The 13,921-nt window shown below is 49.1% G+C and overlaps 4 non-coding genes and 4 pseudogenes across 4 annotated transcripts; all 8 read right to left on the reverse strand.

The window, feature by feature from the left end:
* Positions 1–1,619: 1,619 nt before the first annotated feature.
* On the reverse strand, positions 1,620–1,729 carry LOC138774775 (U2 spliceosomal RNA; annotated as a pseudogene).
* A 922-nt stretch (positions 1,730–2,651) lies between these two features.
* Positions 2,652–2,842, reverse strand: LOC138774749 (U2 spliceosomal RNA). Its single transcript, XR_011360377.1, has one exon. It is a non-coding gene; the product is annotated as a U2 spliceosomal RNA (small nuclear RNA).
* Positions 2,843–3,796: 954 nt separating this feature from the next.
* On the reverse strand, positions 3,797–4,013 carry LOC138774766 (U2 spliceosomal RNA; annotated as a pseudogene).
* A 1,532-nt stretch (positions 4,014–5,545) lies between these two features.
* On the reverse strand, positions 5,546–5,684 carry LOC138774776 (U2 spliceosomal RNA; annotated as a pseudogene).
* Positions 5,685–6,642: 958 nt separating this feature from the next.
* On the reverse strand, positions 6,643–6,814 carry LOC138774765 (U2 spliceosomal RNA; annotated as a pseudogene).
* Positions 6,815–10,299: 3,485 nt separating this feature from the next.
* LOC138774774 (U2 spliceosomal RNA) lies at positions 10,300–10,482 on the reverse strand. The gene has a single exon (XR_011360396.1). It is a non-coding gene; the product is annotated as a U2 spliceosomal RNA (small nuclear RNA).
* A 962-nt stretch (positions 10,483–11,444) lies between these two features.
* Positions 11,445–11,635, reverse strand: LOC138774750 (U2 spliceosomal RNA). Its single transcript, XR_011360378.1, has one exon. It is a non-coding gene; the product is annotated as a U2 spliceosomal RNA (small nuclear RNA).
* A 962-nt stretch (positions 11,636–12,597) lies between these two features.
* Positions 12,598–12,782, reverse strand: LOC138774768 (U2 spliceosomal RNA). The gene has a single exon (XR_011360394.1). It is a non-coding gene; the product is annotated as a U2 spliceosomal RNA (small nuclear RNA).
* Positions 12,783–13,921: the final 1,139 nt, after the last annotated feature.

The following is a 13,921-nucleotide window of genomic DNA, read 5'->3' on the forward strand; positions in this document are numbered from 1 at the left end:
TTAATTAAACGAAATTTAACCCCACAAAACTCAACTGAAACCAGCAAACACCTTCCCTCCATAATAACAGTGTAAGAACAAACATTAAAATTATAACTTCTAAATAATATTCCCACCCCATCATTTCTATTTTTATTAGACACTGACCATATTGCTGGTCCATATGTCCACTCCTCCCTCCCAGGTTCTCTTTCTAACCCACACTCCTGCACACAAATAATATCGGCGCCAATTCCAGCCAGTATTTCCAACACCGCTCTCCTCCTGATCTTACTTCTGAAGACCCTTACATTGGAGGACAAAATTCTCACAGACATTTAACACCACAACACATTAACAACCCTAAGGAAGAAAAAAGACACATAAGCTTCAGTTCACTTTTCTGCTGATTGTCTCTGCAGGTATTTCCTGGCTACCGCCCACATCCATCCCGGTTTCAGATAGCGATTGGAAACGATTTTGCGTCTCCACCACCTCCGATTGTAGGTCATCACCGTGGGACACTCTGGCTGTTTTCTTGGGGGGACGAAAAAAATCATCTCTCTCTTCCCCCTCACCACTCTCCACCTCTGACTCAGACCAGTCAATCCTCAGGGACTCAGGAGTCTCTACCACTTCTGGGCTTTGTGGTTCCTCCACAACTTCTGGACTTTGTAGCTCCTCAATATCTTCTCCTCTTTCTGTTCTCACACTTTCCACCACCTCCTGTGCCATTTTGTTTAACTCCTTCAATACCTTCTCTCCAACACTCCCCTCCTCCTCCACAACACTTTGCTCTCTCCTCTCTTTTCTGACATCTTTCCTTCTCACATCCTCCTTCCTCCCCAGAACCACCATCTTAGTATACTTATTCACATCTTCTGCCCACTTTTCTTCTCTCTTTTTTGCTATTTCTGGACAGTTCCTATATACATGCCCTGCTTCATTGCAAAAGTCGCATGTTTTAGGGGACGGGCAGGCTCCAGCCTCATGACCAGGCTTTTTGCAATTTCTGCATCTCTTCATCCCAGGACACTCTGTACTTATATGTCCAAAGCAAAAACAATTTCTGCAGTACGACGGCTGACCTTGATAATATAAGTAGCCTCTATGGCCCGCAATGGTGAAGTTTTGCGGGGGGTGCTTCACTCCTCCAATCCCATTTGGATCCACTCTTAACTTCACCCAATATTTATAGGTTCCATTAAAGACCCCCAACACACTCTTCTGTTTTATCCCACCTTTTACAGTCGAGCAGTATACATTTAAGAAATTTTTCAACATAGCCTCCTCTGTAAAAGGGTTGTAAACATGCAGGAACAAAACTTTTTCCTCCAATTCAAATAAAGGTATAGCTTTCACCCCCTTTAAAATAGGATTATTGGCGTTCGCCTTAAAAATCTCAAAAAATTTCAAACAATCGCTCTCCACAACAAAAGAAACATCGTAGGTCCCAGTCTTAGGAGCCTCTTGAACACAAAATAACTGATCCAAAGAAAATCCGGCCATACCTTGAACAACTTCTCTTCCAATAAACACAATGTTGTTCTTCTGCTGGTCAGCCACATCCACCACAATACGGACAGTTCTTTCCAATCCATTGGAGTACTGCATCCTTCCCTTCTGTCGGTAATCCACAGATAAGATCTCCCCTCTTTGCCCCTGCTTAAAAAGCAGGACACACGCACCTCCCAACCAAGACCAAGCACAGATACTACACTTGATCTTAGCCAAAAGGCCGAGAAGCGATGGCCACAACGGTTTCCCGAAAACTCCCCTTCTCGGACACCACGTCCTTCTTGTTAAGGCGAAGCCAGACATACATACCCTATTATGCGCTCCACCCTCTCAGATGGCGGACCGGACGTGCTTTCACACTGCATCTCCTATTGCCTAGCACTGCCTCTGTCTTCCTTTCTGCTCTCAAATCTGAATAGCTCCACCCCCCAATCACACTGCGTCTGCTTCCACCTGATGGATGGCAGACATACACGTCTCTGTCTCTGTCTCCGTCTCTGTCTGGCATACATGACATGCAGCTAGCTCTTTGGCTGGCTGTCTCTGTAGCTGGCTGGCTGTCTCTGTGGCTGGCTGCCTAGCTGGCTAGCTTATTATTAGTACCTACCTACCTACCTACCTACCTATCTATCTAATCTATCCTATCTATCCTATCTATTCTATCTAATGTATCTAATCTATCTATCAAAGAACATGGAGGGTGAATTCTCCCAGCTGGAGCCGTAGGCAGGCAGCATCAGCAGGATACATCGGCCGGCCACCAGGAAATCAAATCCAAAGGAAACGGTTTAATAAACTGCACCTACCTTTCCACCTACCTGCTCGGTCGCTTGACCGGCTGCAACTGAGCTGCTTGTTGTGCTGGCAGCTGTGTATAGCAGCAAAGCCTTGATGACATCACGTCCCGCGATGACATCACCAGCACTGGCCCGGCAGCCAAGTTGTAAACAACTCTGCCAGTTGGTTGCCATGGCAACAGAGGCCAGCAAGTCTTGGACAAACAAACTTTTCGTAGCCACACTCGGGCTAATTTTTCGGGGTCGGTCCACCTGCGCACAACACACTCGAGGGATGTTTCTTGCAAAACAGTAGTTTCAGGTGCAGCCGGCTTGTTTCCTTCTTCATTCTTTTGCTCTGTTTTTTGCAAACTCATTAGGGGGTGCACTGAACCTGGAGGCACTGCAATACCAGGTCAATGCCTGGAGAGGACAGAGCAAGCTCTTTTTCCATCTCCCTGTTCTAAAAATCCATTTAATATATGGTCCCCAGATAGGGGACGTATCAGATATTAAACTGATAAGAACAGATACTACACTTGATCTTAGCCAAAAGGCCGAGAAGCGATGGCCACAACGGTTTCCCGAAAACTCCCCTTCTCGGACACCACGTCCTTCTTGTTAAGGCGAAGCCAGACATACATACCCTATTATGCGCTCCACCCTCTCAGATGGCGGACCGGACGTGCTTTCACACTGCATCTCCTATTGCCTAGCACTGCCTCTGTCTTCCTTTCTGCTCTCAAATCTGAATAGCTCCACCCCCCAATCACACTGCGTCTGCTTCCACCTGATGGATGGCAGACATACACGTCTCTGTCTCTGTCTCCGTCTCTGTCTGGCATACATGACATGCAGCTAGCTCTTTGGCTGGCTGTCTCTGTAGCTGGCTGGCTGTCTCTGTGGCTGGCTGCCTAGCTGGCTAGCTTATTATTAGTACCTACCTACCTACCTACCTATCTATCTATCTATCTATCTATCTATCTATCTATCTATCTATCTAATCTATCCTATCTATCCTATCTATTCTATCTAATGTATCTAATCTATCTATCAAAGAACATGGAGGGTGAATTCTCCCAGCTGGAGCCGTAGGCAGGCAGCATCAGCAGGATACATCGGCCGGCCACCAGGAAATCAAATCCAAAGGAAACGGTTTAATAAACTGCACCTACCTTTCCACCTACCTGCTCGGTCGCTTGACCGGCTGCAACTGAGCTGCTTGTTGTGCTGGCAGCTGTGTATAGCAGCAAAGCCTTGATGACATCACGTCCCGCGATGACATCACCAGCACTGGCCCGGCAGCCAAGTTGTAAACAACTCTGCCAGTTGGTTGCCATGGCAACAGAGGCCAGCAAGTCTTGGACAAACAAACTTTTCGTAGCCACACTCGGGCTAATTTTTCGGGGTCGGTCCACCTGCGCACAACACACTCGAGGGATGTTTCTTGCAAAACAGTAGTTTCAGGTGCAGCCGGCTTGTTTCCTTCTTCATTCTTTTGCTCTGTTTTTTGCAAACTCATTAGGGGGTGCACTGAACCTGGAGGCACTGCAATACCAGGTCAATGCCTGGAGAGGACAGAGCAAGCTCTTTTTCCATCTCCCTGTTCTAAAAATCCATTTAATATATGGTCCCCAGATAGGGGACGTATCAGATATTAAACTGATAAGAACAGATTTTTTTTTTTTTTTTTTTTTTTTTTTTTTTTTTTAAAACCATTCAGAATGGTTAAAAAACGATATAAACAGAAGAAACTGTTCACATCTTCGTCATTACTCAAACCATCTCATCATCATGGTCCTTTTAATCTTTTAAACCATCATACCAAGTAAAAAAAACACAAAACAAATACAAAAAACAATACCACTTAATAACCCCTATACAACAAAACAAAGTGAAGTACTAAATTAAGCTAAACCCATTACTATAACAAGAAAAAAAAAAAAAAACCATATCTTCAGCCTCTCATGCCTGCTTTAAAGGCAAAAAAGGACAACAAACGAATGACAATAGGCGATCTTGATCCTGACTTTTCTATCTTTTCCCTGATATCCGAGGGTACATAATAAGTTTCAAAGAACCTATCCCCGTGCTTCTCCAGATGCGCAATTACTCTATCCTGCAACCTCCTAAGAGGGAATCTCCTATCCAGTGAGTCTATATGCTCCCACAAATCTTGCGGCACCAAGGCATAGTCCCTCCTTTCTTCTTCTGTGAGGGATCTTGCTATTTTCTTTTTTACTTCTAACTCTACCGGCACATTTTCAATTTCCCTTGGGACTTTCTCCCTTACCTTAGGAACCCTTCTGATTGAAATATCCATTTCTTCCTCCTGCTGGGGACCCTCCTTGCCTCCCTTTGGATCCTCCATCTCCTCCTTACTTCTTTCCTCCTGTGAGGAACTTCCTGTACCCCCAGTGGCCTCCAGTACATCCTCTTGCTCACTTGCACCTTTCTTTTTGACAGGACAGGAGGCGTACAAATGCTCTCTGCTCCCACACAAATGGCAAGCTTTCTCTTGATCACAAGACTCAGCTACATGTCCTTCTTTCTGACATCTTACACAAAAAAGGACTGTACAGTGGTCCTTTGTATGGCCGTACTGTTTACATCGCCTACAAAAAAGCTCCATCCCCGCAAAATATAAATCACCATTAATGGATCCGATCTTGAAACGCCCAGGAGGGACACATAACTTTCCATCCTCCGACATCTTGAATCTTACCAAAAATTTCCACTTCATGGTCCAAAGCCCAAACTGATTCAAGACTTTTCCTTTTGTCGTGACTTCTTCACAATATCTCCCCAAGAAAGCAGCAATCTCCTCTTCTGGCACGTATGGGCTATACATTCTTATAGTGACCAGTCTTTCTCTCCTCGGGAAATGGGAAACGATATCAATACCATTCAACACATCATTATTCCTAACATATTCCAGCTTACCCAAAAGATAGCTGTGGTCCTCTTCTGAACTTAGCACCAGATCATATATCCCACGCCTCGGGAACTCCAGCAACGCCAGGATTTGGCTCCGCTGCAGGCCCAGAAGTTTAAAGAAAACTTCCTCCACCAGAAACACAAGGCCCAATTCTTTCTTCCTGGAATCCTTCAGCGTAAAACGAATCGCATTCCTTATCCTCGCATAAGTAGGGACTTCTTCCGGCACAGTTCCATCCTCGTTGGTCACCTCCATCTTCAAATGACTCCAAACGAAAAAACGAACCCACGGAGCACCTCACCTGCAGATGCAGGCAGGTGTGATCGCTTCCCGTTGCCTGGGGACTAAGCCGCCTGCCAATAGCAACAAGGAGGTAATCCTCCAAGGCCGACAGGTCGGGTACCCCAGGCACCTTCCGACCAGATCTCCTGTAGATACTACACTTGATCTTAGCCAAAAGGCCGAGAAGCGATGGCCACAACGGTTTCCCGAAAACTCCCCTTCTCGGACACCACGTCCTTCTTGTTAAGGCGAAGCCAGACATACATACCCTATTATGCGCTCCACCCTCTCAGATGGCGGACCGGACGTGCTTTCACACTGCATCTCCTATTGCCTAGCACTGCCTCTGTCTTCCTTTCTGCTCTCAAATCTGAATAGCTCCACCCCCCAATCACACTGCGTCTGCTTCCACCTGATGGATGGCAGACATACACGTCTCTGTCTCTGTCTCCGTCTCTGTCTGGCATACATGACATGCAGCTAGCTCTTTGGCTGGCTGTCTCTGTAGCTGGCTGGCTGTCTCTGTGGCTGGCTGCCTAGCTGGCTAGCTTATTATTAGTACCTACCTACCTACCTATCTATCTATCTATCTATCTATCTATCTATCTATCTATCTATCTATCTATCTAATCTATCCTATCTATCCTATCTATTCTATCTAATGTATCTAATCTATCTATCAAAGAACATGGAGGGTGAATTCTCCCAGCTGGAGCCGTAGGCAGGCAGCATCAGCAGGATACATCGGCCGGCCACCAGGAAATCAAATCCAAAGGAAACGGTTTAATAAACTGCACCTACCTTTCCACCTACCTGCTCGGTCGCTTGACCGGCTGCAACTGAGCTGCTTGTTGTGCTGGCAGCTGTGTATAGCAGCAAAGCCTTGATGACATCACGTCCCGCGATGACATCACCAGCACTGGCCCGGCAGCCAAGTTGTAAACAACTCTGCCAGTTGGTTGCCATGGCAACAGAGGCCAGCAAGTCTTGGACAAACAAACTTTTCGTAGCCACACTCGGGCTAATTTTTCGGGGTCGGTCCACCTGCGCACAACACACTCGAGGGATGTTTCTTGCAAAACAGTAGTTTCAGGTGCAGCCGGCTTGTTTCCTTCTTCATTCTTTTGCTCTGTTTTTTGCAAACTCATTAGGGGGTGCACTGAACCTGGAGGCACTGCAATACCAGGTCAATGCCTGGAGAGGACAGAGCAAGCTCTTTTTCCATCTCCCTGTTCTAAAAATCCATTTAATATATGGTCCCCAGATAGGGGACGTATCAGATATTAAACTGATAAGAACAGATTTTTTTGATTGAAAATATCTTTATTACAATCAGTCGTCGTCAGGCATACATAAACTGTGACGCAGCACAGTTCAATAAATAAGACACTACATACTCAGCACCATGGTACAACATACAGCACAGGCTCCCTACGCTATACATCATACCACCCGCTACACTAACATTCCAGCATACCTTAACAATCCTAAAACAACAAACAATAAAGCAATACAGACAAGTGATGGGGTAAGGGGGGTGGGAGAGAGGGGGGTAGGGAGGGGAAATCACAGGCCCGAAGCTTTATTGAAAGACAACACAACACAAGGGGAGAGGGGGAAGGAGAGGGGTATCAATCCTCTTCTTCCTGGTCCGATCTGTCCATGATGGAATAGTCTCTGAGCAGGCTGTGGACCAGCCTGCGGCAGTCCAGAAAGGACATCCTCTCCTTCTTCAGAATGAGGCGGTTCCTGGCAAGCCATATAGCGTCCTTAAAACAGTTCATAAGGCGCCAGGCCTCCCGGGTTGCCTCATCGCCGAAATTCCCAGGGAACAGGCCGTACAGCACCGCGCAGTGCGTTAGCCTGTTCCTGGGCACACAGTCACTGAGTTCAAGTTCCAGGGCGTCCAACAGGCCCTGAGCAAACGGACACTGCCAAAAGAGGTGCGAAGATGTTTCCTCCACGAAGGGGCACCGGGGGCAGTACCGCGTTTTGCACAGGTTGCGGGCATGCATGAATGACCTCAAAGGCAGTCCCCCCTGAATGGCCATCCAAGACAAGTCCTTGTGCCCGTTGGTCAGTTTTGCCGAAGCCACATTTGTCCATACAGTCTCTGCGGTGGCCGCAGCGAGCCCTGGAACGAGCTCCATAGAGTCCTGTGCTCTGATGAGCTTGTGGACAGTTTTTGGCTTCCACAAGTCGGGCTTGAGTCCCTCCAGTTGGTGTTCCCTCACAAACTTGACGACGCCCCCGTAGAACCAGGGAGTGTGCCAGTTGTAAGGGATGGAGCTGTCCCACTTGTCCCAGCTCAGACCCCTCCAGAGGGGGAGGAGGAACAGGCGAGACATGGACCTGCCCGCAGAGCCATTTTTCTGTTGCAGAGTCCTCCGCACACAGTCACATACAAAGGCTGCCCGCAGCAAGGTAGGGATATCCGGAACACCTTTTCCGCCCTTGCGGGGTTCCTTGTACATCACGGAGCGCTTCACTCTGTCCATTTTGGAGCCCCAGATGAAACAAAACACGGTCCTGGTGATGGCCCTGCAGACGGTGACATGGGGGGGCCAGGCCTGTGCGGTGTACTGGAGCACAGGCAGAACTTCGTTCCTCAGGACCAATGCTTTGCCCTCAATGGTGAGGTGTCTGAGGCTCCACAGCCCGATCTTCGTATTGACCTTAGCCAATCGCTCTTCCCAGGACTTGAGGGCCGCGCCTTCCTTTCCGAACCAGACTCCAAGGATCTTGATGAAGTCCGGTTTGATGGTAAACGGGAAGGGGGCGGAGGAAGCCAGGTGCCACTCCCCGAAGAGCATAGCCTCCGACTTCCCGCAGTTGACCTTTGCCCCTGAAGCCTTTCCGAACTTCTCGCAGGTCTGGACGAGTGCGGTCACCGAACGCTGGTCAGCGCAGAAGACGGTCACGTCGTCCATGTACAGCGAGCACTTGACCTCGTGTCGATCGGGTCCGGGTACGGTGATCCCTCTGATCTCTCCGTTCTGCCGTATAGCCTCCGCGAAGGATTCTATAACACAAACAAAAAGGAGAGGTGAGAGAGGGCAGCCTTGTCTGACCCCAGAGAGAACCGGAAAGGGGTCAGTCTTCCAGCCGTTCACCAGTACCCTGCTGAAAATATCAAAATACATCACGTTAACAAAACGACAAAACATATCACCAAGTCCTAACCTACGCAGTGCCCTGCCCATGAACTCGTGAGAGACCCGGTCGAAAGCCTTCTCCTGATCAAGGCTGACCAGGGCCGCGTGTGCACGGCGGCTTTGGATGTAATGGACCGTGTCCCTCACTAGGGCGAGGCTGTCTGCGATCCTGCGGCCGGGAATGCCACAGGTCTGGTCCAGATGGACGACCCGACCGATGACCTTCTTCAGCCGGTTGGCCAGCACCTTGGCGAGGATCTTGTAGTCCACGTTCAAGAGAGAGATGGGACGCCAATTTTTCAAGTCACATCTCTCCCCCTTCCGCTTATACAGGATCGTGATCATACCCTCCCTCAACGACGGAGGCATTCTGCCCTCCACCACCATCTCCTCGTACAGCTCCAACAGGTCCGGGCAAATGAGATCCCCCAGCGCTACATAGAGCTCCGCTGGGAGACCATCACTGCCCGGGGTCCTGCCAGGCCTAAAGGATTTAGCGGCAGAGAGCAGCTCCCCCACCGTCAAGGGGGCGTCCATGGCCGACGCACCTGCGGGATCAACAACGTTAGTGATACCTGACAGGAACTCGTCGGCCACTTCGGAGTCGGTGGTCTTCGGGGCGTAGAGGCTGCGGTAGAAGCTAGTGACAACCCCCATCACGTCCTCTTTGCCCTTCCGCAAACTTCCGGTCTCATCCCGCAGCTCAGTCAGGGGCGTGTGGCCGGCGTGGAGTTTCCTGAAAAAGAACGAGTTACATTTCTCACCCTTCTCCAGGTTCTCCACCTTGGAACGGAAGACGATTCGCTTGGATTCCTCCTCAAAGTGCCTTTGCAAGCTCTTTTTGGTCTCCTCCAGCTCCTCCTTCACGTCCCAGCCGCACCGGAGAAGGTCTTGCAGTGACCGCAGCTCGCGCTGCAGCCTCCTGAAGTCCCTCTTTCTTCCGCACGCCTGTTGACGACTCTTGGCCTGAAAGAAACTGCGAAATTGAACCTTAACAAATTCCCACCAATCACTAACACGCTCAAACATACATTTATCGTTGCGCCATACGATGTAGGCCTCTCTAAGCTCCTCCAGAACCTCCTCCTGAGCCAGTAGAGCACAATTCAGCTTCCAGGAGCCTGGGCCAGATGGGAAACCATGGCCCAGAACCCCTTGAAACAGAATGGCCCTGTGGTCAGAGAAGAAGCAGGGAACCATAGAGTGCCTAGTCTGCCTGACTGCTCGAGAGGCAAACACAAAGTCAATCCGAGAACGGAGCGAGCCATCGGGGCGGCTCCATGTATAATTAACAGAGCCGTTCCCGATGGACCCAACAACGTCCTGCAAGGATGCTTCAGTCACCATCTCGATGAGCAGTTTGGATGTGACATCCAACTTGACAGATGTCCCAGAACTGCGTCCGTCCGCTTCAATGGGGCAGTTGAAGTCCCCACCCAACACTACAGCCCTGGAGGTTGCGAGCTGGGCCCGCAGGGCCTGGAATAGTTCCAGACGCGCACCCTTCTCAGGAGAGGCATACACATTGATGAGCCTTACGGGCTCCCCCGCCCAAGAGCCGTCTGCAATTAGCAATCTGCCACAGACAAGCTCCTGAACAGAATCAAGTGTAAAGTTGCCTCCCCTGATCAGGATGGCGACCCCTGCGGACTTACAGTCGCCCCCGCCGGACCAGTAGGAGGGACCGTGGGACCACTGCCTGGCCAGATGGTTGTAGGACCTAGAAGAGGACAGAGCACATTCCTGCAACATATACACATCGCACAACTGAGCATTTAAAAACTGATAAGAACAGATACTACACTTGATCTTAGCCAAAAGGCCGAGAAGCGATGGCCACAACGGTTTCCCGAAAACTCCCCTTCTCGGACACCACGTCCTTCTTGTTAAGGCGAAGCCAGACATACATACCCTATTATGCGCTCCACCCTCTCAGATGGCGGACCGGACGTGCTTTCACACTGCATCTCCTATTGCCTAGCACTGCCTCTGTCTTCCTTTCTGCTCTCAAATCTGAATAGCTCCACCCCCCAATCACACTGCGTCTGCTTCCACCTGATGGATGGCAGACATACACGTCTCTGTCTCTGTCTCCGTCTCTGTCTGGCATACATGACATGCAGCTAGCTCTTTGGCTGGCTGTCTCTGTAGCTGGCTGGCTGTCTCTGTGGCTGGCTGCCTAGCTGGCTAGCTTATTATTAGTACCTACCTACCTACCTACCTACCTATCTATCTATCTATCTATCTATCTATCTATCTATCTATCTATCTATCTAATCTATCCTATCTATCCTATCTATTCTATCTAATGTATCTAATCTATCTATCAAAGAACATGGAGGGTGAATTCTCCCAGCTGGAGCCGTAGGCAGGCAGCATCAGCAGGATACATCGGCCGGCCACCAGGAAATCAAATCCAAAGGAAACGGTTTAATAAACTGCACCTACCTTTCCACCTACCTGCTCGGTCGCTTGACCGGCTGCAACTGAGCTGCTTGTTGTGCTGGCAGCTGTGTATAGCAGCAAAGCCTTGATGACATCACGTCCCGCGATGACATCACCAGCACTGGCCCGGCAGCCAAGTTGTAAACAACTCTGCCAGTTGGTTGCCATGGCAACAGAGGCCAGCAAGTCTTGGACAAACAAACTTTTCGTAGCCACACTCGGGCTAATTTTTCGGGGTCGGTCCACCTGCGCACAACACACTCGAGGGATGTTTCTTGCAAAACAGTAGTTTCAGGTGCAGCCGGCTTGTTTCCTTCTTCATTCTTTTGCTCTGTTTTTTGCAAACTCATTAGGGGGTGCACTGAACCTGGAGGCACTGCAATACCAGGTCAATGCCTGGAGAGGACAGAGCAAGCTCTTTTTCCATCTCCCTGTTCTAAAAATCCATTTAATATATGGTCCCCAGATAGGGGACGTATCAGATATTAAACTGATAAGAACAGATACTACACTTGATCTTAGCCAAAAGGCCGAGAAGCGATGGCCACAACGGTTTCCCGAAAACTCCCCTTCTCGGACACCACGTCCTTCTTGTTAAGGCGAAGCCAGACATACATACCCTATTATGCGCTCCACCCTCTCAGATGGCGGACCGGACGTGCTTTCACACTGCATCTCCTATTGCCTAGCACTGCCTCTGTCTTCCTTTCTGCTCTCAAATCTGAATAGCTCCACCCCCCAATCACACTGCGTCTGCTTCCACCTGATGGATGGCAGACATACACGTCTCTGTCTCTGTCTCCGTCTCTGTCTGGCATACATGACATGCAGCTAGCTCTTTGGCTGGCTGTCTCTGTAGCTGGCTGGCTGTCTCTGTGGCTGGCTGCCTAGCTGGCTAGCTTATTATTAGTACCTACCTACCTACCTACCTACCTATCTATCTATCTATCTATCTATCTATCTATCTATCTATCTATCTATCTAATCTATCCTATCTATCCTATCTATTCTATCTAATGTATCTAATCTATCTATCAAAGAACATGGAGGGTGAATTCTCCCAGCTGGAGCCGTAGGCAGGCAGCATCAGCAGGATACATCGGCCGGCCACCAGGAAATCAAATCCAAAGGAAACGGTTTAATAAACTGCACCTACCTTTCCACCTACCTGCTCGGTCGCTTGACCGGCTGCAACTGAGCTGCTTGTTGTGCTGGCAGCTGTGTATAGCAGCAAAGCCTTGATGACATCACGTCCCGCGATGACATCACCAGCACTGGCCCGGCAGCCAAGTTGTAAACAACTCTGCCAGTTGGTTGCCATGGCAACAGAGGCCAGCAAGTCTTGGACAAACAAACTTTTCGTAGCCACACTCGGGCTAATTTTTCGGGGTCGGTCCACCTGCGCACAACACACTCGAGGGATGTTTCTTGCAAAACAGTAGTTTCAGGTGCAGCCGGCTTGTTTCCTTCTTCATTCTTTTGCTCTGTTTTTTGCAAACTCATTAGGGGGTGCACTGAACCTGGAGGCACTGCAATACCAGGTCAATGCCTGGAGAGGACAGAGCAAGCTCTTTTTCCATCTCCCTGTTCTAAAAATCCATTTAATATATGGTCCCCAGATAGGGGACGTATCAGATATTAAACTGATAAGAACAGATTTTTTTTTTTTGTTTTTTTGATTGAAAATATCTTTATTACAATCAGTCGTCGTCAGGCATACATAAACTGTGACGCAGCACAGTTCAATAAATAAGACACTACATACTCAGCACCATGGTACAACATACAGCACAGGCTCCCTACGCTATACATCATACCACCCGCTACACTAACATTCCTGCATACCTTAACAATCCTAAAACAACAAACAATAAAGCAATACAGACAAGTGATGGGGTAAGGGGGGTGGGAGAGAGGGGGGTAGGGAGGGGAAATCACAGGCCCGAAGCTTTATTGAAAGACAACACAACACAAGGGGAGAGGGGGAAGGAGAGGGGTATCAATCCTCTTCTTCCTGGTCCGATCTGTCCATGATGGAATAGTCTCTGAGCAGGCTGTGGACCAGCCTGCGGCAGTCCAGAAAGGACATCCTCTCCTTCTTCAGAATGAGGCGGTTCCTGGCAAGCCATATAGCGTCCTTAAAACAGTTCATAAGGCGCCAGGCCTCCCGGGTTGCCTCATCGCCGAAATTCCCAGGGAACAGGCCGTACAGCACCGCGCAGTGCGTTAGCCTGTTCCTGGGCACACAGTCACTGAGTTCAAGTTCCAGGGCGTCCAACAGGCCCTGAGCAAACGGACACTTGATCTTAGCCAAAAGGCCGAGAAGCGATGGCCACAACGGTTTCCCGAAAACTCCCCTTCTCGGACACCACGTCCTTCTTGTTAAGGCGAAGCCAGACATACATACCCTATTATGCGCTCCACCCTCTCAGATGGCGGACCGGACGTGCTTTCACACTGCATCTCCTATTGCCTAGCACTGCCTCTGTCTTCCTTTCTGCTCTCAAATCTGAATAGCTCCACCCCCCAATCACACTGCGTCTGCTTCCACCTGATGGATGGCAGACATACACGTCTCTGTCTCTGTCTCCGTCTCTGTCTGGCATACATGACATGCAGCTAGCTCTTTGGCTGGCTGTCTCTGTAGCTGGCTGGCTGTCTCTGTGGCTGGCTGCCTAGCTGGCTAGCTTATTATTAGTACCTACCTACCTACCTACCTACCTATCTATCTATCTATCTATCTATCTATCTATCTATCTATCTATCTATCTAATCTATCCTATCTATCCTATCTATTCTATCTAATGTATCTAATCTATCTATCAAAG

Source organism: Dendropsophus ebraccatus, unplaced genomic scaffold (assembly GCF_027789765.1).
Source record: "Dendropsophus ebraccatus isolate aDenEbr1 unplaced genomic scaffold, aDenEbr1.pat pat_scaffold_1085_ctg1, whole genome shotgun sequence".
In the NCBI taxonomy this organism is placed as follows: Eukaryota; Metazoa; Chordata; class Amphibia; order Anura; family Hylidae; genus Dendropsophus; species Dendropsophus ebraccatus.